A 21,376-nucleotide genomic window follows, 5' to 3' on the forward strand; every position below is an offset into this window, starting at 1 on the left:
AACAGCGCCGCCTACTGGACCAACGTGCCACTATCATTGAAACAATAATCCCAATAAATAACTCTGTTTCACAACAGCTGATAAATAGGGGATTATCCCCACAAAAAAGCACAAACCCCTTCGTGAGTGAAACTGCTGGGTTGATTAGTATGTATCTATTTATATTGAAGCATAAATAATTCACAGGCAGATTTAAATCAATTACTTATGTTTAACAGTAATATGAACTGGAATTTGCAGGTTTACAGCAGCACACCAATACCAGCCAGTGTCCTTCCTCTCCAGCCCACTCATTGTCACAATGAAGGTTTTATTTTCTGTGTCATCCCTGATCAGGACAGGCCTCCCATGCAAACTCACTGATCTCTCTGATGTACAGGAGCCCCCAATCTTACACCACATCCTTTGTCTTTTGTTGTTTCCATAGTAACACTGACACTGTCTCCATCCACACCCGTCACCTCCTGTTTGTCCACTGACAGCCCTGGAGGACTTCAACACACAGGTAAAACACTCAAAGATTTTCACAGCAATAAAATCTTTATGAATATCAGCCCATTACGACATACATACTGTATGTAAATGTTTGCCCAATAAACTGACATTTTTTAACATATTACTTATCATATTTAACCTCATGAAGTCGCCCAATTTAGCTGACACTGTTACTTCTTCCAAGTCTCGTTTATCATATTGAATTAAATTAAAATGCAGATTTTTTAAATATTAAAACATTTTTTCCATCAGTGTTTGTATTAAGGTCCTTCCTTTTTGACTCAGTGACATGTTACATACTGTGCATCTCATTGGCTACAGTCTGCAGTACAGACATCTTACCATCAGTGACTGACAGATTAACCTGACCAAAGAGGCTCCACTGATCTTCACACAACACCAGTACCGGTCGGAGTCCTCAGCTGTCAGATTGTTGATGGTCACAGTGAAGACTCGCTGGTCAGGATCATCTCTGACTGACACTTTACCCTCCTGTGGAGAGTCAGTGTGTACTATGGGAGTACAGGACCTCACATTATACCCTCTGCACCAGTATTTCACATGAGTTTTATATCTGTCACCATAGGAATATGGGATTGTTACAGATCATCCTCTCTGTACACAGACCCATTTCACTGTAGACACACTGTCAGCACCTGTGGGGAAAATAATTAACTGAATAAGGATTTTCCACCTCATGACATCTCTAAGTAATTATGCTTTGTTTGTGTAATACTTAGATTAGGTCATGTGTAATTAACAGAACAGTGATGATGCATAAAAGGCAAAGACCATCATTTTTCTATAAGAACAAGGAAAACAAAAGTAGTGTCTGATCTTGGGAAGGGCTTAAGCAGGATGTGGGATCGGGAATCTGAGCTTGGCAGTGTGTTCTAGGGTCTGAGAGGAAAACAAGGACCTTACATCCCTAGTAAAAGGCCTAGATGAGGTGAATGAATGGGCTTGTCACTGTGTGGGATGACCACACCCCTTCAGTACTATGGCCTTGTAAACATATCCAGTCCTGTGATACAGGCCCTCTCCTATTCCCTCTATTCATGTTACCTTTGGGTTCTATTTGTGAACGTTATTATGTAAAATATCATTGCTATGCCAGTGATACGCTGCTCTATTTGCCATTAAAACCTGGTGACTGCTGCTCACTGATGGCCCTTTCTAACTGTCTGGAGGATATTAAGAACAAGACAGCAATGACTTTCGTCCAAATTAATGAAAACAAGACAGAGGTAATGAGTTTTGGTCAATCAGGGTCTGTCCATGAGAACAATTAGGGCCTCATTCAGAGAACTTCCGGTCACATACTAAAAATCTTGGTGTCATCTTTGATTCATCATTGAGTTTGATAAACAAATAAATGCTGTTGGGGGGAGGCATGGTGGTGCAGTGGTTAGCACTGTTGCCTCACACCCCCAGAACACGGGTTCGAGTCTCCGCCTGGGTCACATTTGTGTGGAGTTTGCATGTTCTCCCCATGTTCTTGTGGGGTTTCCTCCGGGTACTCTGGTTTCCCCCCACAGTCCAAAAACATGCTGAGGCTAATTGGAGTCGCTAAATTGCCCATTGGTGTGTGTGTGTGTGTGTGTGTGTGTGTGTGCCCTGCAATGGGCTGGCCCCCCATCCTGGGTTGTTCCCTGCCTCATGCCCATTGGTTCCGGGATAGGCTCCAGACCCCCCGCGACCCAATAGGATAAGCATTTTGGAAAATGGATGGATGGATAATACCCTTGTATCACAACACCAGACCTGTATCAGAATCAGACATATTGCTAGCAGGTTTGTGGAAAGATAAAAGATAATCGCTACATTGCTTTTTCAACTTCGGCGTTGGTGGTATAGTGGCTAGCATAGCTGCCTTCCAAGCAGTTGACCCGGGTTCGATTCCAGGCCAACGCAGCCTTACTTATGACCTCCTTCTCTGTGAGTGTCTTCAGGTGCTTATAGTCCAGCTGAACAGCATGTCATCAATATCCCGCTGCATTATAGAAACTGAAACAAGCATTACTCCATCAATCTATATATCTGCCTTCCAGATGTGTTAGCACACTGGCAAACAGGGCTGCTTATGTCAGTGAAAGCCTCGTTAGCGCAGTGGGTAGCACGTCAGTCTCATAATCTGAAGGTCGTGAGTTCGACCCTCACACAGGGCAGTTTGTTTATTTGCTGAAACAGTTCCCATGTATAGCTGCACTTTTACAAAATCACTCTCCCACAGATTCTAATAGATGTTTTTATGTCAATCATGTTGCATAAGCCCAGCGTACTTCCATAACTGTGCGAAGAACTTCTTCAGAAGTAGATACCATTACTCGTCTCATAGCGGATCCACAAACCTTCCAATTTCAACGTCTAGCCCAAACTGATCTCAGATGCAAGCATCTGTACAGTCATCCGCATCCCATGGCTGATTACACCTGCAACAGTAGCCAATCGAGCATCAACAAAATTCGGCAACAGCAAAATCTGTGACGAGGGCCATATACTTGTTGACTGTTACACTTGTATCACAACACCAGACCTGGACCAAAACCAGACATACTGCTAGCAGGTTTGTGGAAAGATAAAAGATAATCGCTACAAAGCTGTTTCAACTTTGGCGTTGGTGATATAGTGGCTAGCATAGCTGCCTTCCAAGCAGTTGACCTGGGTTCGATTCCCGGCCAACGCAGCCTTACTTATGACCTCCTTCTCTGTGAGTGTCTTCAGGTGCTTATAGTCCAGCTGAACAGCATGTCATCAATAACCTGCTGCGTTATAGAAACTGAAACAAGCATTACTCCATCAATCTATATATCTGCCTTCCAGATGAGTTAGCACACTGGCAAACAGGGCTGCTTATGTCAGTGAAAGCCTCGTTAGCGCAGTCGGTAGCGCGTCAGTCTCATAATCTGAAAGTCGTGAGTTCGACCCTCACACGGGGCAGTTTGTTTACTTGCTGAAACAGTTCCCATGCATAGCTGCACTTTTACAAAATCACTCTCCCACAGACTCTAATAGATGTTTTTATGTCACTCATGTTGCATGAGCCCAGCGTACTTCCATTACTGTGCAAAGAACTTCTTCAGAAGTAGATACCATTATTCGTCTCATAGCGGATCCACAGACCTTCCAATTTCAACGTCTAGCCCAAACTGATCTCAGATGCAAGCATCTGTACAGTCATCCGCATCCCATGGCTAAGATTTCACCTGCAACAGTAGCCAATCGAGCATCAACAAAATTCGGCAACAGCAAAATCTGTGACGAGGGCCATATACTTGTTGACTGTTACACTTGTATCACAACACCAGACCTGGACCAGAACCAGACATACTGCTAGCAGGTTTGTGGAAAGATAAAAGATAATCGCTACGAAACTTTTTCAACTTCGGCGTTGGTGGTATAGTGGCTAGCATAGCTGCCTTCCAAGCAGTTGACCCGGGTTCGATTCCAGGCCAACGCAGCCTTACTTATGACCTCCTTCTCTGTGAGTGTCTTCAGGTGCTTATAGTCCAGCTGAACAGCATGTCATCAATAACCTGCTGCGTTATAGAAACTGAAACAAGCATTACTCCATCAATCTATATATCTGCCTTCCAGATGAGTTAGCACACTGGCAAAACAGGGCTGCTTATGCCAGTGAAAGCCTCGTTAGCACAGTCGGTAGCGCGTCAGTCTCATAATCTGAAGGTCGTGAGTTCGACCCTCACACGGGGCAGTTTGTTTACTTGCTGAAACAGTTCCCATGCATAGCTGCACTTTTACAAAATCACTCTCCCACAGACTCTAATAGATGTTTTTATGTCACTCATGTTGCATGAGCCCAGCGTACCTCCATTACTGTGCAAAGAACTTCTTCAGAAGTAGATACCATTATTCGTCTCATAGCGGATCCACAGACCTTCCAATTTCAACGTCTAGCCCAAACTGATCTCAGATGCAAGCATCTGTACAGTCATCCGCATCCCATGGCTAAGATTTCACCTGCAACAGTAGCCAATCGAGCATCAACAAAATTCGGCAACAGCAAAATCTGTGACGAGGGCCATATACTTGTTGACTGTTACACTTGTATCACAACACCAGACCTGGACCAGAACCAGACATACTGCTAGCAGGTTTGTGGAAAGATAAAAGATAATCGCTACAAAGCTGTTTCAACTTTGGCGTTGGTGATATAGTGGCTAGCATAGCTGCCTTCCAAGCAGTTGACCTGGGTTCGATTCCTGGCCAACGCAGCCTTACTTATGACCTCCTTCTCTGTGAGTGTCTTCAGGTGCTTATAGTCCAGCAGAACAGCATGCCATCAATATCCCGCTGCATTTTAGAAACTGAAAGAAGCATTACTCCATCGATTTATACATCTGCCTTCCAGATGTGTTAGCACACTTGCAAACAGGGCTGCTTATGTCAGTGAAAGCCTCGTTAGCGCAGTCGGTAGCGCGTCAGTCTCATAATCTGAAGGTCGTGAGTTCGACCCTCACACGGGGCAGTTTGTTTACTTGCTGAAACAGTTCCCATGCATAGCTGCACTTTTACAAAATCACTCTCCCACAGACTCTAATAGATGTTTTTATGTCACTCATGGTGCATGAGCCCAGCGTACTTCCATTACTGTGCAAAGAACTTCTTCAGAAGTAGATACCATTATTCGTCTCATAGCGGATCCACAGACCTTCCAATTTCAACGTCTAGCCCAAACTGATCTCAGATGCAAGCATCTGTACAGTCATCCGCATCCCATGGCTAAGATTTCACCTGCAACAGTAGCCAATCGAGCATCAACAAAATTCGGCAACAGCAAAATCTGTGACGAGGGCCATATACTTGTTGACTGTTACACTTGTATCACAACACCAGACCTGGACCAGAACCAGACATACTGCTAGCAGGTTTGTGGAAAGATAAAAGATAATCGCTACGAAACTTTTTCAACTTCGGCGTTGGTGGTATAGTGGCTAGCATAGCTGCCTTCCAAGCAGTTGACCCGGGTTCGATTCCAGGCCAACGCAGCCTTACTTATGACCTCCTTCTCTGTGAGTGTCTTCAGGTGCTTATAGTCCAGCTGAACAGCATGTCATCAATAACCTGCTGCGTTATAGAAACTGAAACAAGCATTACTCCATCAATCTATATATCTGCCTTCCAGATGAGTTAGCACACTGGCAAAACAGGGCTGCTTATGCCAGTGAAAGCCTCGTTAGCGCAGTCGGTAGCGCGTCAGTCTCATAATCTGAAGGTCGTGAGTTTGACCCTCACACGGGGCAGTTTACTTACTTGCTGAAACAGTTCCCATACATAGCTGCACTTTTATAAAATCACTCTCCCACAGATTCTAATTGATGTTTTTATGTCACTCATGTGGCATCAGCCCAGCATACTTCCATAACTGTGCAAAAGAACTTCTTCAGAAGTAGATACCATTACTCTTCTCATAGCAGATCCACACACCTTCCAATTTCAACGTCTAGCCCAAACTGATCTCAGATGCAAGCATCTGTACAGTCATCCGCATCCCATGGCTAAGATTACACCTGCAACAGTAGCCAATCGAGCATCAACAAAATTCGGCAACAGCAAAATCTGTGACGAGGGCCATATACTTGTTGACTGTTACACTTGTATCACAACACCAGACCTGGACCAGAACCAGACATACTGCTAGCAGGTTTGTGGAAAGATAAAAGATAATCGCTACAAAGCTGTTTCAACTTTGGCGTTGGTGGTATAGTGGCTAGCATAGCTGCCTTCCAAGCAGTTGACCTGGGTTCGATTCCCGGCCAACGCAGCCTTACTTATGACCTCCTTCTCTGTGAGTGTCTTCAGGTGCTTATAGTCCAGCTGAACAGCATGCCATCAATATCTCACTGCGTTATAGAAACTGAAAGAAGCATTACTCCATCAATCTATATATCTGCCTTCCAGATGAGTTAGCACACTGGCAAAACAGGGCTGCTTATGCCAGTGAAAGCCTCGTTAGCGCAGTCGGTAGCGCGTCAGTCTCATAATCTGAAGGTCGTGAGTTCGACCCTCACACGGGGCAGTTTGTTTACTTGCTGAAACAGTTCCCATGCATAGCTGCACTTTTACAAAATCACTCTCCCACAGACTCTAATAGATGTTTTTATGTCACTCATGTTGCATGAGCCCAGCGTACTTCCATTACTGTGCAAAGAACTTCTTCAGAAGTAGATACCATTATTCGTCTCATAGCGGATCCACAGACCTTCCAATTTCAACGTCTAGCCCAAACTGATCTCAGATGCAAGCATCTGTACAGTCATCCGCATCCCATGGCTAAGATTTCACCTGCAACAGTAGCCAATCGAGCATCAACAAAATTCGGCAACAGCAAAATCTGTGACGAGGGCCATATACTTGTTGACTGTTACACTTGTATCACAACACCAGACCTGGACCAGAACCAGACATACTGCTAGCAGGTTTGTGGAAAGATAAAAGATAATCGCTACGAAACTTTTTCAACTTCGGCGTTGGTGGTATAGTGGCTAGCATAGCTGCCTTCCAAGCAGTTGACCCGGGTTCGATTCCAGGCCAACGCAGCCTTACTTATGACCTCCTTCTCTGTGAGTGTCTTCAGGTGCTTATAGTCCAGCTGAACAGCATGTCATCAATATCCCGCTGCATTATAGAAACTGAAACAAGCATTACTCCATCAATCTATATATCTGCCTTCCAGATGTGTTAGCACACTGGCAAACAGGGCTGCTTATGTCAGTGAAAGCCTCGTTAGCGCAGTGGGTAGCACGTCAGTCTCATAATCTGAAGGTCGTGAGTTCGACCCTCACACGGGGCAGTTTGTTTATTTGCTGAAACAGTTCCCATGTATAGCTGCACTTTTACAAAATCACTCTCCCACAGATTCTAATTGATGTTTTTATGTCACTCATGTGGCATCAGCCCAGCATACTTCCATAACTGTGCAAAAGAACTTCTTCAGAAGTAGATACCATTACTCTTCTCATAGCAGATCCACACACCTTCCAATTTCAACGTCTAGCCCAAACTGATCTCAGATGCAAGCATCTGTACAGTCATCCGCATCCCATGGCTAAGATTTCACCTGCAACAGTAGCCAATCGAGCATCAACAAAATTCGGCAACAGCAAAATCTGTGACGAGGGCCATATACTTGTTGACTGTTACACTTGTATCACAACACCAGACCTGGACCAGAACCAGACATACTGCTAGCAGGTTTGTGGAAAGATAAAAGATAATCGCTACAAAGCTGTTTCAACTTTGGCGTTGGTGATATAGTGGCTAGCATAGCTGCCTTCCAAGCAGTTGACCTGGGTTCGATTCCCGGCCAACGCAGCCTTACTTATGACCTCCTTCTCTGTGAGTGTCTTCAGGTGCTTATAGTCCAGCTGAACAGCATGTCATCAATAACCTGCTGCGTTATAGAAACTGAAACAAGCATTACTCCATCAATCTATATATCTGCCTTCCAGATGAGTTAGCACACTGGCAAAACAGGGCTGCTTATGCCAGTGAAAGCCTCGTTAGCGCAGTCGGTAGCGCGTCAGTCTCATAATCTGAAGGTCGTGAGTTCGACCCTCACACGGGGCAGTTTGTTTACTTGCTGAAACAGTTCCCATGCATAGCTGCACTTTTACAAAATCACTCTCCTACAGACTCTAATAGATGTTTTTATGTCACTCATGTTGCATGAGCCCAGCGTACCTCCATTACTGTGCAAAGAACTTCTTCAGAAGTAGATACCATTATTCGTCTCATAGCGGATCCACAGACCTTCCAATTTCAACGTCTAGCCCAAACTGATCTCAGATGCAAGCATCTGTACAGTCATCCGCATCCCATGGCTAAGATTTCACCTGCAACAGTAGCCAATCGAGCATCAACAAAATTCGGCAACAGCAAAATCTGTGACGAGGGCCATATACTTGTTGACTGTTACACTTGTATCACAACACCAGACCTGGACCAGAACCAGACATACTGCTAGCAGGTTTGTGGAAAGATAAAAGATAATCGCTACAAAGCTGTTTCAACTTTGGCGTTGGTGATATAGTGGCTAGCATAGCTGCCTTCCAAGCAGTTGACCTGGGTTCGATTCCTGGCCAACGCAGCCTTACTTATGACCTCCTTCTCTGTGAGTGTCTTCAGGTGCTTATAGTCCAGCTGAACAGCATGTCATCAATAACCTGCTGCGTTATAGAAACTGAAACAAGCATTACTCCATCAATCTATATATCTGCCTTCCAGATGAGTTAGCACACTGGCAAAACAGGGCTGCTTATGCCAGTGAAAGCCTCGTTAGCGCAGTCGGTAGCGCGTCAGTCTCATAATCTGAAGGTCGTGAGTTTGACCCTCACACGGGGCAGTTTACTTACTTGCTGAAACAGTTCCCATACATAGCTGCACTTTTATAAAATCACTCTCCCACAGATTCTAATTGATGTTTTTATGTCACTCATGTGGCATCAGCCCAGCATACTTCCATAACTGTGCAAAAGAACTTCTTCAGAAGTAGATACCATTACTCTTCTCATAGCAGATCCACACACCTTCCAATTTCAACGTCTAGCCCAAACTGATCTCAGATGCAAGCATCTGTACAGTCATCCGCATCCCATGGCTAAGATTACACCTGCAACAGTAGCCAATCGAGCATCAACAAAATTCGGCAACAGCAAAATCTGTGACGAGGGCCATATACTTGTTGACTGTTACACTTGTATCACAACACCAGACCTGGACCAGAACCAGACATACTGCTAGCAGGTTTGTGGAAAGATAAAAGATAATCGCTACAAAGCTGTTTCAACTTTGGCGTTGGTGATATAGTGGCTAGCATAGCTGCCTTCCAAGCAGTTGACCTGGGTTCGATTCCCGGCCAACGCAGCCTTACTTATGACCTCCTTCTCTGTGAGTGTCTTCAGGTGCTTATAGTCCAGCTGAACAGCATGTCATCAATAACCCGCTGCGTTATAGAAACTGAAAGAAGCATTACTCCATCAATCTATATATCTGCCTTCCAGATGAGTTAGCACACTGGCAAAACAGGGCTGCTTATGCCAGTGAAAGCCTCGTTAGCGCAGTCGGTAGCGCGTCAGTCTCATAATCTGAAGGTCGTGAGTTCGACCCTCACACGGGGCAGTTTGTTTACTTGCTGAAACAGTTCCCATGCATAGCTGCACTTTTACAAAATCACTCTCCCACAGACTCTAATAGATGTTTTTATGTCACTCATGTTGCATGAGCCCAGCGTACCTCCATTACTGTGCAAAGAACTTCTTCAGAAGTAGATACCATTATTCGTCTCATAGCGGATCCACAGACCTTCCAATTTCAACGTCTAGCCCAAACTGATCTCAGATGCAAGCATCTGTACAGTCATCCGCATCCCATGGCTAAGATTTCACCTGCAACAGTAGCCAATCGAGCATCAACAAAATTCGGCAACAGCAAAATCTGTGACGAGGGCCATATACTTGTTGACTGTTACACTTGTATCACAACACCAGACCTGGACCAGAACCAGACATACTGCTAGCAGGTTTGTGGAAAGATAAAAGATAATCGCTACGAAACTTTTTCAACTTCGGCGTTGGTGGTATAGTGGCTAGCATAGCTGCCTTCCAAGCAGTTGACCCGGGTTCGATTCCCGGCCAACGCAGCCTTACTTATGACCTCCTTCTCTGTGAGTGTCTTCAGGTGCTTATAGTCCAGCTGAACAGCATGTCATCAATAACCTGCTGCGTTATAGAAACTGAAACAAGCATTACTCCATCGATTTATACATCTGCCTTCCAGATGAGTTAGCACACTGGCAAACAGGGCTGCTTATGTCAGTGAAAGCCTCGTTAGCGCAGTCGGTAGCGCGTCAGTCTCATAATCTGAAGGTCGTGAGTTCGACCCTCACACAGGGCAGTTTGTTTATTTGCTGAAACAGTTCCCATGTATAGCTGCACTTTTACAAAATCACTCTCCCACAGATTCTAATAGATGTTTTTATGTCACTCATGTGGCATCAGCCCAGCATACTTCCATAACTGTGCAAAAGAACTTCTTCAGAAGTAGATACCATTACTCTTCTCATAGCAGATCCACACACCTTCCAATTTCAACGTCTAGCCCAAACTGATCTCAGATGCAAGCATCTGTACAGTCATCCGCATCCCATGGCTAAGATTTCACCTGCAACAGTAGCCAATCGAGCATCAACAAAATTCGGCAACAGCAAAATCTGTGACGAGGGCCATATACTTGTTGACTGTTACACTTGTATCACAACACCAGACCTGGACCAGAACCAGACATACTGCTAGCAGGTTTGTGGAAAGATAAAAGATAATCGCTACAAAGCTGTTTCAACTTTGGCGTTGGTGATATAGTGGCTAGCATAGCTGCCTTCCAAGCAGTTGACCTGGGTTCGATTCCCGGCCAACGCAGCCTTACTTATGACCTCCTTCTCTGTGAGTGTCTTCAGGTGCTTATAGTCCAGCAGAACAGCATGTCATCAATAACCCGCTGCATTTTAGAAACTGAAAGAAGCATTACTCCATCAATCTATATATCTGCCTTCCAGATGTGTTAGCACACTTGCAAACAGGGCTGCTTATGTCAGTGAAAGCCTCGTTAGCGCAGTCGGTAGCGCGTCAGTCTCATAATCTGAAGGTCATGAGTTCGACCCTCCCACGGGGCAGTTTGTTTACTTGCTGAAACAGTTCCCATGCATAGCTGCACTTTTACAAAATCACTCTCCCACAGACTCTAATAGATGTTTTTATGTCACTCATGTTGCATGAGCCCAGCGTACTTCCATTACTGTGCAAAGAACTTCTTCAGAAGTAGATACCATTATTCGTCTCATAGCGGATCCACAGACCTTCCAATTTCAACGTCTAGCCCAAACTGATCTCAGATGCAAACATCTGTACAGTCATCCGCATCCCATGGCTAAGATTACACCTGCAACAGTAGCCAATCGAGCATCAACAAAATTCGGCAACAGCAAAATCTGTGACGAGGGCCATATACTTGTTGACTGTTACACTTGTATCACAACACCAGACCTGGACCAGAACCAGACATACTGCTAGCAGGTTTGTGGAAAGATAAAAGATAATCGCTACAAAGCTGTTTCAACTTTGGCGTTGGTGGTATAGTGGCTAGCATAGCTGCCTTCCAAGCAGTTGACCTGGGTTCGATTCCCGGCCAACGCAGCCTTACTTATGACCTCCTTCTCTGTGAGTGTCTTCAGGTGCTTATAGTCCAGCTGAACAGCATGCCATCAATATCTCACTGCGTTATAGAAACTGAAAGAAGCATTACTCCATCAATCTATATATCTGCCTTCCAGATGAGTTAGCACACTGGCAAAACAGGGCTGCTTATGCCAGTGAAAGCCTCGGTAGCGCGTCAGTCTCATAATCTGAAGGTCGTGAGTTCGACCCTCACACGGGGCAGTTTGTTTACTTGCTGAAACAGTTCCCATGCATAGCTGCACTTTTACAAAATCACTCTCCCACAGACTCTAATAGATGTTTTTATGTCACTCATGTTGCATGAGCCCAGCGTACCTCCATTACTGTGCAAAGAACTTCTTCAGAAGTAGATACCATTATTCGTCTCATAGCGGATCCACAGACCTTCCAATTTCAACGTCTAGCCCAAACTGATCTCAGATGCAAGCATCTGTACAGTCATCCGCATCCCATGGCTAAGATTTCACCTGCAACAGTAGCCAATCGAGCATCAACAAAATTCGGCAACAGCAAAATCTGTGACGAGGGCCATATACTTGTTGACTGTTACACTTGTATCACAACACCAGACCTGGACCAGAACCAGACATACTGCTAGCAGGTTCGTGGAAAGATAAAAGATAATCGCTAGGAAACTTTTTCAACTTCGGCGTTGGTGGTATAGTAGCTAGCATAGCTGCCTTCCAAGCAGTTGACCCGGGTTCGATTCCCGGCCAACGCAGCCTTACTTATGACCTCCTTCTCTGTGAGTGTCTTCAGGTGCTTATAGTCCAGCTGAACAGCATGTCATCAATAACCTGCTGCGTTATAGAAACTGAAACAAGCATTACTCCATCAATCTATATATCTGCCTTCCAGATGAGTTAGCACACTGGCAAAACAGGGCTGCTTATGCCAGTGAAAGCCTCGTTAGCGCAGTCGGTAGCGCGTCAGTCTCATAATCTGAAGGTTGTGAGTTCGACCCTCACACGGGGCAGTTTACTTACTTGCTGAAACAGTTCCCATACATAGCTGCACTTTTATAAAATCACTCTCCCACAGATTCTAATTGATGTTTTTATGTCACTCATGTGGCATCAGCCCAGCATACTTCCATTACTGTGCAAAGAACTTCTTCAGAAGTAGATACCATTATTCATCTCATAGCGGATCCACAGACCTTCCAATTTCAACGTCTAGCCCAAACTGATCTCAGATGCAAGCATCTGTACAGTCATCCGCATCCCATGGCTAAGATTTCACCTGCAACAGTAGCCAATCGAGCATCAACAAAATTCGGCAACAGCAAAATCTGTGACGAGGGCCATATACTTGTTGACTGTTACACTTGTATCACAACACCAGACCTGGACCAGAACCAGACATACTGCTAGCAGGTTCGTGGAAAGATAAAAGATAATCGCTACGAAACTTTTTCAACTTCGGCGTTGGTGGTATAGTGGCTAGCATAGCTGCCTTCCAAGCAGTTGACCCGGGTTCGATTCCCGGCCAACGCAGCCTTACTTATGACCTCCTTCTCTGTGAGTGTCTTCAGGTGCTTATAGTCCAGCTGAACAGCATGTCATCAATAACCTGCTGCGTTATAGAAACTGAAACAAGCATTACTCCATCAATCTATATATCTGCCTTCCAGATGAGTTAGCACACTGGCAAAACAGGGCTGCTTATGCCAGTGAAAGCCTCGTTAGCGCAGTCGGTAGCGCGTCAGTCTCATAATCTGAAGGTCGTGAGTTCGACCCTCACACGGGGCAGTTTACTTACTTGCTGAAACAGTTCCCATACATAGCTGCACTTTTACAAAATCACTCTCCCACAGACTCTAATAGATGTTTTTATGTCACTCATGTTGCATGAGCCCAGCGTACCTCCATTACTGTGCAAAGAACTTCTTCAGAAGTAGATACCATTATTCGTCTCATAGCGGATCCACAGACCTTCCAATTTCAACGTCTAGCCCAAACTGATCTCAGATGCAAACATCTGTACAGTCATCCGCATCCCATGGCTAAGATTACACCTGCAACAGTAGCCAATCGAGCATCAACAAAATTCGGCAACAGCAAAATCTGTGACGAGGGCCATATACTTGTTGACTGTTACACTTGTATCACAACACCAGACCTGGACCAGAACCAGACATACTGCTAGCAGGTTTGTGGAAAGATAAAAGATAATCGCTACAAAGCTGTTTCAACTTTGGCGTTGGTGGTATAGTGGCTAGCATAGCTGCCTTCCAAGCAGTTGACCCGGGTTCGATTCCCGGCCAACGCAGCCTTACTTATGACCTCCTTCTCTGTGAGTGTCTTCAGGTGCTTATAGTCCAGCTGAACAGCATGCCATCAATATCTCACTGCGTTATAGAAACTGAAAGAAGCATTACTCCATCAATCTATATATCTGCCTTCCAGATGAGTTAGCACACTGGCAAAACAGGGCTGCTTATGCCAGTGAAAGCCTCGGTAGCGCGTCAGTCTCATAATCTGAAGGTCGTGAGTTCGACCCTCACACGGGGCAGTTTGTTTACTTGCTGAAACAGTTCCCATGCATAGCTGCACTTTTACAAAATCACTCTCCCACAGACTCTAATAGATGTTTTTATGTCACTCATGTTGCATGAGCCCAGCGTACCTCCATTACTGTGCAAAGAACTTCTTCAGAAGTAGATACCATTATTCGTCTCATAGCGGATCCACAGACCTTCCAATTTCAACGTCTAGCCCAAACTGATCTCAGATGCAAGCATCTGTACAGTCATCCGCATCCCATGGCTAAGATTTCACCTGCAACAGTAGCCAATCGAGCATCAACAAAATTCGGCAACAGCAAAATCTGTGACGAGGGCCATATACTTGTTGACTGTTACACTTGTATCACAACACCAGACCTGGACCAGAACCAGACATACTGCTAGCAGGTTCGTGGAAAGATAAAAGATAATCGCTAGGAAACTTTTTCAACTTCGGCGTTGGTGGTATAGTAGCTAGCATAGCTGCCTTCCAAGCAGTTGACCCGGGTTCGATTCCCGGCCAACGCAGCCTTACTTATGACCTCCTTCTCTGTGAGTGTCTTCAGGTGCTTATAGTCCAGCTGAACAGCATGTCATCAATAACCTGCTGCGTTATAGAAACTGAAACAAGCATTACTCCATCAATCTATATATCTGCCTTCCAGATGAGTTAGCACACTGGCAAAACAGGGCTGCTTATGCCAGTGAAAGCCTCGTTAGCGCAGTCGGTAGCGCGTCAGTCTCATAATCTGAAGGTTGTGAGTTTGACCCTCACACGGGGCAGTTTACTTACTTGCTGAAACAGTTCCCATACATAGCTGCACTTTTATAAAATCACTCTCCCACAGATTCTAATTGATGTTTTTATATCACTCATGTGGCATCAGCCCAGCATACTTCCATTACTGTGCAAAGAACTTCTTCAGAAGTAGATACCATTATTCATCTCATAGCGGATCCACAGACCTTCCAATTTCAACGTCTAGCCCAAACTGATCTCAGATGCAAGCATCTGTACAGTCATCCGCATCCCATGGCTAAGATTTCACCTGCAACAGTAGCCAATCGAGCATCAACAAAATTCGGCAACAGCAAAATCTGTGACGAGGGCCATATACTTGTTGACTGTTACACTTGTATCACAACACCAGACCTGGACCAGAACCAGACATACTGCTAGCAGGTTCGTGGAAAGATAAAAGATAATCGCTACGAAACTTTTTCAACTTCGGCGTTGGTGGTATAGTGGCTAGCATAGCTGCCTTCCAAGCAGTTGACCCGGGTTCGATTCCCGGCCAACGCAGCCTTACTTATGACCTCCTTCTCTGTGAGTGTCTTCAGGTGCTTATAGTCCAGCTGAACAGCATGTCATCAATAACCTGCTGCGTTATAGAAACTGAAACAAGCATTACTCCATCAATCTATATATCTGCCTTCCAGATGAGTTAGCACACTGGCAAAACAGGGCTGCTTATGCCAGTGAAAGCCTCGTTAGCGCAGTCGGTAGCGCGTCAGTCTCATAATCTGAAGGTCGTGAGTTCGACCCTCACACGGGGCAGTTTACTTACTTGCTGAAACAGTTCCCATACATAGCTGCACTTTTATAAAATCACTCTCCCACAGATTCTAATTGATGTTTTTATGTCACTCATGTGGCATCAGCCCAGCATACTTCCATAACTGTGCAAAAGAACTTCTTCAGAAGTAGATACCATTACTCTTCTCATAGCAGATCCACACACCTTCCAATTTCAACGTCTAGCCCAAACTGATCTCAGATGCAAGCATCTGTACAGTCATCCGCATCCCATGGCTAAGATTACACCTGCAACAGTAGCCAATCGAGCATCAACAAAATTCGGCAACAGCAAAATCTGTGACGAGGGCCATATACTTGTTGACTGTTACACTTGTATCACAACACCAGACCTGGACCAGAACCAGACATACTGCTAGCAGGTTTGTGGAAAGATAAAAGATAATCGCTACAAAGCTGTTTCAACTTTGGCGTTGGTGGTATAGTGGCTAGCATAGCTGCCTTCCAAGCAGTTGACCTGGGTTCGATTCCCGGCCAACGCAGCCTTACTTATGACCTCCTTCTCTGTGAGTGTCTTCAGGTGCTTATAGTCCAGCTGAACAGCATGCCATCAATATCTCACTGCGTTATAGAAACTGAAAGAAGCATTACTCCATCAATCTATATATCTGCCTTCCAGATGAGTTAGCACACTGGCAAAACAGGGCTGCTTATGCCAGTGAAAGCCTCGTTAGCGCAGTCGGTAGCGCGTCAGTCTCATAATCTGAAGGTTGTGAGTTCGACCCTCACACGGGGCAGTTTGTTTACTTGCTGAAACAGTTCCCATGCATAGCTGCACTTTTACAAAATCACTCTCCCACAGACTCTAATAGATGTTTTTATGTCACTCATGTTGCATGAGCCCAGCGTACCTCCATTACTGTGCAAAGAACTTCTTCAGAAGTAGATACCATTATTCGTCTCATAGCGGATCCACAGACCTTCCAATTTCAACGTCTAGCCCAAACTGATCTCAGATGCAAGCATCTGTACAGTCATCCGCATCCCATGGCTAAGATTTCACCTGCAACAGTAGCCAATCGAGCATCAACAAAATTCGGCAACAGCAAAATCTGTGACGAGGGCCATATACTTGTTGACTGTTACACTTGTATCACAACACCAGACCTGGACCAGAACCAGACATACTGCTAGCAGGTTCGTGGAAAGATAAAAGATAATCGCTACGAAACTTTTTCAACTTCGGCGTTGGTGGTATAGTGGCTAGCATAGCTGCCTTCCAAGCAGTTGACCCGGGTTCGATTCCCGGCCAACGCAGCCTTACTTATGACCTCCTTCTCTGTGAGTGTCTTCAGGTGCTTATAGTCCAGCTGAACAGCATGTCATCAATAACCTGCTGCGTTATAGAAACTGAAACAAGCATTACTCCATCAATCTATATATCTGCCTTCCAGATGAGTTAGCACACTGGCAAAACAGGGCTGCTTATGCCAGTGAAAGCCTCGTTAGCGCAGTCGGTAGCGCGTCAGTCTCATAATCTGAAGGTTGTGAGTTCGACCCTCACACGGGGCAGTTTACTTACTTGCTGAAACAGTTCCCATACATAGCTGCACTTTTATAAAATCACTCTCCCACAGATTCTAATTGATGTTTTTATGTCACTCATGTGGCATCAGCCCAGCATACTTCCATTACTGTGCAATGAACTTCTTCAGAAGTAGATACCATTATTCATCTCATAGCGGATCCACAGACCTTCCAATTTCAACGTCTAGCCCAAACTGATCTCAGATGCAAGCATCTGTACAGTCATCCGCATCCCATGGCTAAGATTTCACCTGCAACAGTAGCCAATCGAGCATCAACAAAATTCGGCAACAGCAAAATCTGTGACGAGGGCCATATACTTGTTGACTGTTACACTTGTATCACAACACCAGACCTGGACCAGAACCAGACATACTGCTAGCAGGTTCGTGGAAAGATAAAAGATAATCGCTACGAAACTTTTTCAACTTCGGCGTTGGTGGTATAGTGGCTAGCATAGCTGCCTTCCAAGCAGTTGACCCGGGTTCGATTCCCGGCCAACGCAGCCTTACTTATGACCTCCTTCTCTGTGAGTGTCTTCAGGTGCTTATAGTCCAGCTGAACAGCATGTCATCAATAACCTGCTGCGTTATAGAAACTGAAACAAGCATTACTCTATCAATCTATATATCTGCCTTCCAGATGAGTTAGCACACTGGCAAAACAGGGCTGCTTATGCCAGTGAAAGCCTCGTTAGCGCAGTCGGTAGCGCGTCAGTCTCATAATCTGAAGGTTGTGAGTTCGACCCTCACACGGGGCAGTTTATTTACTTGCTGAAACAGTTCCCATACATAGCTGCACTTTTATAAAATCACTCTCCCACAGATTCTAATTGATGTTTTTATGTCACTCATGTGGCATCAGCCCAGCATACTTCCATAACTGTGCAAAAGAACTTCTTCAGAAGTAGATACCATTACTCTTCTCATAGCAGATCCACACACCTTCCAATTTCAACGTCTAGCCCAAACTGATCTCAGATGCAAGCATCTGTACAGTCATCCGCATCCCATGGCTAAGATTACACCTGCAACAGTAGCCAATCGAGCATCAACAAAATTCGGCAACAGCAAAATCTGTGACGAGGGCCATATACTTGTTGACTGTTACACTTGTATCACAACACCAGACCTGGACCAGAACCAGACATACTGCTAGCAGGTTCGTGGAAAGATAAAAGATAATCGCTACGAAACTTTTTCAACTTCGGAGTTGGTGGTATAGTGGCTAGCATAGCTGCCTTCCAAGCAGTTGACCCGGGTTCGATTCCCGGCCAACGCAGCCTTACTTATGACCTCCTTCTCTGTGAGTGTCTTCAGGTGCTTATAGTCCAGCTGAACAGCATGTCATCAATAACCTGCTGCGTTATAGAAACTGAAACAAGCATTACTCCATCAATCTATATATCTGCCTTCCAGATGAGTTAGCACACTGGCAAAACAGGGCTGCTTATGCCAGTGAAAGCCTCGTTAGCGCAGTCGGTAGCGCATCAGTCTCATAATCTGAAGGTTGTGAGTTCGACCCTCACACGGGGCAGTTTACTTACTTGCTGAAACAGTTCCCATACATAGCTGCACTTTTATAAAATCACTCTCCCACAGATTCTAATTGATGTTTTTATGTCACTCATGTGGCATTAGCCCAGCATACTTCCATAACTGTGCAAAAGAACTTCTTCAGAAGTAGATACCATTACTCTTCTCATAGCAGATCCACACACCTTCCAATTTCAACGTCTAGCCCAAACTGATCTCAGATGCAAGCATCTGTACAGTCATCCGCATCCCATGGCTAAGATTTCACCTGCAACAGTAGCCAATCGAGCATCAACAAAATTCGGCAACAGCAAAATCTGTGACGAGGGCCATATACTTGTTGACTGTTACACTTGTATCACAACACCAGACCTGGACCAGAACCAGACATACTGCTAGCAGGTTTGTGGAAAGATAAAAGATAATCGCTACGAAACTTTTTCAACTTCGGCGTTGGTGGTATAGTGGCTAGCATAGCTGCCTTCCAAGCAGTTGACCCGGGTTCGATTCCCGGCCAACGCAGCCTTACTTATGACCTCCTTCTCTGTGAGTGTCTTCAGGTGCTTATAGTCCAGCTGAACAGCATGTCATCAATAACCTGCTGCGTTATAGAAACTGAAACAAGCATTACTCCATCAATCTATATATCTGCCTTCCAGATGAGTTAGCACACTGGCAAAACAGGGCTGCTTATACCAGTGAAAGCCTCGTTAGCGCAGTCGGTAGCGCGTCAGTCTCATAATCTGAAGGTCGTGAGTTCGACCCTCACACGGGGCAGTTTATTTACTTGCTGAAACAGTTCCCATGCATAGCTGCACTTTTACAAAATCACTCTCCCACAGATTCTAATAGATGTTTTTATGTCACTCATGTTGCATGAGCCCAGCGTACTTCCATTACTGTGCAAAGAACTTCTTAAGAAGTAGATACCATTACTCGTCTCATAGCGGATCCACAAACCTTCCAATTTCAACGTCTAGCCCAAACTGATCTCAGATGCAAGCATCTGTACAGTCATCCGCATCCCATGGCTAAGATTTCACCTGCAACAGTAGCCAATCAAGCAACAACAAAATTCGGCAACAGCAAAATCTGTGACGAGGGCCATATACTTGTTCTCTGTTACACTTGTATCACAACACCAGACCTGGACCAGAACCAGACATACTGCTAGCAGGTTTGTGGAAAGACAAAAGATAATCGCTACGAAGATTTCTCAACTTAGGCTTTGGTGGTATAGTGGCTAGCATAGCTGCCTTCCAAGCAGTTGACCCGGGTTCGATTCCCGGCCAATGCAGCCTTACATATGACCTCCTTCTCTGTGAGTGTCTTCAGGTGCTTATAGTAGGGACTTGGAAATCCTGCTTTGGTCGCTCACTCTTATATTCCGTGTGATGACGTCATCATTTTTTCAGCGGTGGCTACGGGGTGTGGGTGCGAATATGCGTTTTTCGCGGCTAGCTCTGCATTCAACTTATGAGATATCCGCCGTTTTGAATAATTTATTTATCCTTGATTTTCTTATTTTTTACTGGATCAAAATCGGTTCAGTATTCGAGGAGCAACAACAATTTGAAAACAAGGTAACTTTCACGCACTAAATAAAAATCGAAAGAATCGTGGGGCATCGATTATTTGTGCACAGGCATATTTATTGCACCCTAAATGTGAATATTGCCATCTATGATGACGATTGATGCATGCCCACACTATACAATCGTGTGCCCACTTCTGGATGATTGAAGATTGAAGGGATTTTATGTGCTGTACGGAGGATGGATCAATGTCACGTGACCACTGATCTGGCTCCTGATTGGTTAGACATCATGCCAGTTAATGGAGATACCCCCAAGTAAATTTTCATTTCAACATTCAACAACAAAAATCACTAAGATTGGTTAGATATTGGCAAAGTTCTGGTTGTTTAAGTGCACCATACCCTATTTACAATTTCTTACATTTATTGAATGAGGGGCAGGCTGCCCTCCGCCTATGCAGAGCGAAGTTGTTCTAAGAAGTCACAGTTTTTTCTGCAGCTCTAATTGTAATTACATTAGAACAAAAATCCGATTTCAGGCATGTTAAATCTTCAATATCTCTGGTTCTATTAAAGATATATTGACAAATGAGGTATGATTTTTTATGATTTTTTAATCTCTTTCCATTAAAATAGGTGTGAAGTTAATCAAGACAATTTGGTGAAAAATTTCCAAGTCCCTACTTATAGTCCCGCTGAACAGCATGTCATCAATAACCCGCTGCATTATAGAAACTGAAAGAAGCATTACTCCATCAATCTATATATCTGCCTTCCAGATGTGTTAGCACACTGGCAAACAGGGCTGCTTACGTCAGTGAAAGCCTCGTTAGCGCAGTCGGTAGCGCGTCAGTCTCATAATCTGAAGGTCGTGAGTTCGACCCTCACACGGGACAGTTTATTTACTTGCTGAAACAGTTCCCATGC

At 44.8% G+C, this 21,376-nt stretch overlaps 38 non-coding genes across 38 annotated transcripts; all 38 read left to right on the forward strand.

The window, feature by feature from the left end:
• The first annotated feature begins 3,109 nt into the window (after window positions 1-3,109).
• On the forward strand, window positions 3,110-3,181 carry trnag-ucc (transfer RNA glycine (anticodon UCC)). Its single transcript has one exon. It is a non-coding gene; the product is annotated as a tRNA-Gly (tRNA).
• Window positions 3,182-3,362: 181 nt separating this feature from the next.
• On the forward strand, window positions 3,363-3,435 carry trnam-cau (transfer RNA methionine (anticodon CAU)). Its single transcript has one exon. It is a non-coding gene; the product is annotated as a tRNA-Met (tRNA).
• Window positions 3,436-4,137: 702 nt separating this feature from the next.
• trnam-cau (transfer RNA methionine (anticodon CAU)) lies at window positions 4,138-4,210 on the forward strand. The gene has a single exon. It is a non-coding gene; the product is annotated as a tRNA-Met (tRNA).
• A 701-nt stretch (window positions 4,211-4,911) lies between these two features.
• On the forward strand, window positions 4,912-4,984 carry trnam-cau (transfer RNA methionine (anticodon CAU)). Its single transcript has one exon. It is a non-coding gene; the product is annotated as a tRNA-Met (tRNA).
• Window positions 4,985-5,686: 702 nt separating this feature from the next.
• On the forward strand, window positions 5,687-5,759 carry trnam-cau (transfer RNA methionine (anticodon CAU)). Its single transcript has one exon. It is a non-coding gene; the product is annotated as a tRNA-Met (tRNA).
• Window positions 5,760-6,208: 449 nt separating this feature from the next.
• On the forward strand, window positions 6,209-6,280 carry trnag-ucc (transfer RNA glycine (anticodon UCC)). The gene has a single exon. It is a non-coding gene; the product is annotated as a tRNA-Gly (tRNA).
• Window positions 6,281-6,462: 182 nt separating this feature from the next.
• On the forward strand, window positions 6,463-6,535 carry trnam-cau (transfer RNA methionine (anticodon CAU)). The gene has a single exon. It is a non-coding gene; the product is annotated as a tRNA-Met (tRNA).
• Window positions 6,536-7,236: 701 nt separating this feature from the next.
• Window positions 7,237-7,309, forward strand: trnam-cau (transfer RNA methionine (anticodon CAU)). Its single transcript has one exon. It is a non-coding gene; the product is annotated as a tRNA-Met (tRNA).
• Window positions 7,310-7,758: 449 nt separating this feature from the next.
• trnag-ucc (transfer RNA glycine (anticodon UCC)) lies at window positions 7,759-7,830 on the forward strand. Its single transcript has one exon. It is a non-coding gene; the product is annotated as a tRNA-Gly (tRNA).
• Window positions 7,831-8,012: 182 nt separating this feature from the next.
• Window positions 8,013-8,085, forward strand: trnam-cau (transfer RNA methionine (anticodon CAU)). The gene has a single exon. It is a non-coding gene; the product is annotated as a tRNA-Met (tRNA).
• A 702-nt stretch (window positions 8,086-8,787) lies between these two features.
• trnam-cau (transfer RNA methionine (anticodon CAU)) lies at window positions 8,788-8,860 on the forward strand. Its single transcript has one exon. It is a non-coding gene; the product is annotated as a tRNA-Met (tRNA).
• Window positions 8,861-9,309: 449 nt separating this feature from the next.
• On the forward strand, window positions 9,310-9,381 carry trnag-ucc (transfer RNA glycine (anticodon UCC)). Its single transcript has one exon. It is a non-coding gene; the product is annotated as a tRNA-Gly (tRNA).
• A 182-nt stretch (window positions 9,382-9,563) lies between these two features.
• trnam-cau (transfer RNA methionine (anticodon CAU)) lies at window positions 9,564-9,636 on the forward strand. Its single transcript has one exon. It is a non-coding gene; the product is annotated as a tRNA-Met (tRNA).
• Window positions 9,637-10,084: 448 nt separating this feature from the next.
• Window positions 10,085-10,156, forward strand: trnag-ucc (transfer RNA glycine (anticodon UCC)). The gene has a single exon. It is a non-coding gene; the product is annotated as a tRNA-Gly (tRNA).
• A 181-nt stretch (window positions 10,157-10,337) lies between these two features.
• trnam-cau (transfer RNA methionine (anticodon CAU)) lies at window positions 10,338-10,410 on the forward strand. Its single transcript has one exon. It is a non-coding gene; the product is annotated as a tRNA-Met (tRNA).
• Window positions 10,411-10,859: 449 nt separating this feature from the next.
• trnag-ucc (transfer RNA glycine (anticodon UCC)) lies at window positions 10,860-10,931 on the forward strand. The gene has a single exon. It is a non-coding gene; the product is annotated as a tRNA-Gly (tRNA).
• Window positions 10,932-11,112: 181 nt separating this feature from the next.
• trnam-cau (transfer RNA methionine (anticodon CAU)) lies at window positions 11,113-11,185 on the forward strand. The gene has a single exon. It is a non-coding gene; the product is annotated as a tRNA-Met (tRNA).
• Window positions 11,186-11,633: 448 nt separating this feature from the next.
• On the forward strand, window positions 11,634-11,705 carry trnag-ucc (transfer RNA glycine (anticodon UCC)). The gene has a single exon. It is a non-coding gene; the product is annotated as a tRNA-Gly (tRNA).
• A 691-nt stretch (window positions 11,706-12,396) lies between these two features.
• On the forward strand, window positions 12,397-12,468 carry trnag-ucc (transfer RNA glycine (anticodon UCC)). Its single transcript has one exon. It is a non-coding gene; the product is annotated as a tRNA-Gly (tRNA).
• A 182-nt stretch (window positions 12,469-12,650) lies between these two features.
• On the forward strand, window positions 12,651-12,723 carry trnam-cau (transfer RNA methionine (anticodon CAU)). Its single transcript has one exon. It is a non-coding gene; the product is annotated as a tRNA-Met (tRNA).
• A 448-nt stretch (window positions 12,724-13,171) lies between these two features.
• trnag-ucc (transfer RNA glycine (anticodon UCC)) lies at window positions 13,172-13,243 on the forward strand. Its single transcript has one exon. It is a non-coding gene; the product is annotated as a tRNA-Gly (tRNA).
• Window positions 13,244-13,425: 182 nt separating this feature from the next.
• Window positions 13,426-13,498, forward strand: trnam-cau (transfer RNA methionine (anticodon CAU)). Its single transcript has one exon. It is a non-coding gene; the product is annotated as a tRNA-Met (tRNA).
• Window positions 13,499-13,946: 448 nt separating this feature from the next.
• Window positions 13,947-14,018, forward strand: trnag-ucc (transfer RNA glycine (anticodon UCC)). Its single transcript has one exon. It is a non-coding gene; the product is annotated as a tRNA-Gly (tRNA).
• A 691-nt stretch (window positions 14,019-14,709) lies between these two features.
• Window positions 14,710-14,781, forward strand: trnag-ucc (transfer RNA glycine (anticodon UCC)). Its single transcript has one exon. It is a non-coding gene; the product is annotated as a tRNA-Gly (tRNA).
• Window positions 14,782-14,963: 182 nt separating this feature from the next.
• On the forward strand, window positions 14,964-15,036 carry trnam-cau (transfer RNA methionine (anticodon CAU)). The gene has a single exon. It is a non-coding gene; the product is annotated as a tRNA-Met (tRNA).
• Window positions 15,037-15,484: 448 nt separating this feature from the next.
• trnag-ucc (transfer RNA glycine (anticodon UCC)) lies at window positions 15,485-15,556 on the forward strand. The gene has a single exon. It is a non-coding gene; the product is annotated as a tRNA-Gly (tRNA).
• Window positions 15,557-15,738: 182 nt separating this feature from the next.
• On the forward strand, window positions 15,739-15,811 carry trnam-cau (transfer RNA methionine (anticodon CAU)). The gene has a single exon. It is a non-coding gene; the product is annotated as a tRNA-Met (tRNA).
• Window positions 15,812-16,260: 449 nt separating this feature from the next.
• Window positions 16,261-16,332, forward strand: trnag-ucc (transfer RNA glycine (anticodon UCC)). Its single transcript has one exon. It is a non-coding gene; the product is annotated as a tRNA-Gly (tRNA).
• A 182-nt stretch (window positions 16,333-16,514) lies between these two features.
• trnam-cau (transfer RNA methionine (anticodon CAU)) lies at window positions 16,515-16,587 on the forward strand. Its single transcript has one exon. It is a non-coding gene; the product is annotated as a tRNA-Met (tRNA).
• A 448-nt stretch (window positions 16,588-17,035) lies between these two features.
• Window positions 17,036-17,107, forward strand: trnag-ucc (transfer RNA glycine (anticodon UCC)). Its single transcript has one exon. It is a non-coding gene; the product is annotated as a tRNA-Gly (tRNA).
• Window positions 17,108-17,289: 182 nt separating this feature from the next.
• On the forward strand, window positions 17,290-17,362 carry trnam-cau (transfer RNA methionine (anticodon CAU)). Its single transcript has one exon. It is a non-coding gene; the product is annotated as a tRNA-Met (tRNA).
• Window positions 17,363-17,810: 448 nt separating this feature from the next.
• Window positions 17,811-17,882, forward strand: trnag-ucc (transfer RNA glycine (anticodon UCC)). The gene has a single exon. It is a non-coding gene; the product is annotated as a tRNA-Gly (tRNA).
• Window positions 17,883-18,064: 182 nt separating this feature from the next.
• On the forward strand, window positions 18,065-18,137 carry trnam-cau (transfer RNA methionine (anticodon CAU)). Its single transcript has one exon. It is a non-coding gene; the product is annotated as a tRNA-Met (tRNA).
• A 703-nt stretch (window positions 18,138-18,840) lies between these two features.
• Window positions 18,841-18,913, forward strand: trnam-cau (transfer RNA methionine (anticodon CAU)). Its single transcript has one exon. It is a non-coding gene; the product is annotated as a tRNA-Met (tRNA).
• A 449-nt stretch (window positions 18,914-19,362) lies between these two features.
• On the forward strand, window positions 19,363-19,434 carry trnag-ucc (transfer RNA glycine (anticodon UCC)). The gene has a single exon. It is a non-coding gene; the product is annotated as a tRNA-Gly (tRNA).
• Window positions 19,435-19,616: 182 nt separating this feature from the next.
• trnam-cau (transfer RNA methionine (anticodon CAU)) lies at window positions 19,617-19,689 on the forward strand. Its single transcript has one exon. It is a non-coding gene; the product is annotated as a tRNA-Met (tRNA).
• Window positions 19,690-20,137: 448 nt separating this feature from the next.
• On the forward strand, window positions 20,138-20,209 carry trnag-ucc (transfer RNA glycine (anticodon UCC)). The gene has a single exon. It is a non-coding gene; the product is annotated as a tRNA-Gly (tRNA).
• A 1,063-nt stretch (window positions 20,210-21,272) lies between these two features.
• On the forward strand, window positions 21,273-21,345 carry trnam-cau (transfer RNA methionine (anticodon CAU)). Its single transcript has one exon. It is a non-coding gene; the product is annotated as a tRNA-Met (tRNA).
• The last annotated feature ends 31 nt before the right edge of the window (window positions 21,346-21,376 follow it).

Source organism: Brienomyrus brachyistius, chromosome 4, assembly GCF_023856365.1.
Source record: "Brienomyrus brachyistius isolate T26 chromosome 4, BBRACH_0.4, whole genome shotgun sequence".
NCBI classification, from domain to species: Eukaryota; Metazoa; Chordata; class Actinopteri; order Osteoglossiformes; family Mormyridae; genus Brienomyrus; species Brienomyrus brachyistius.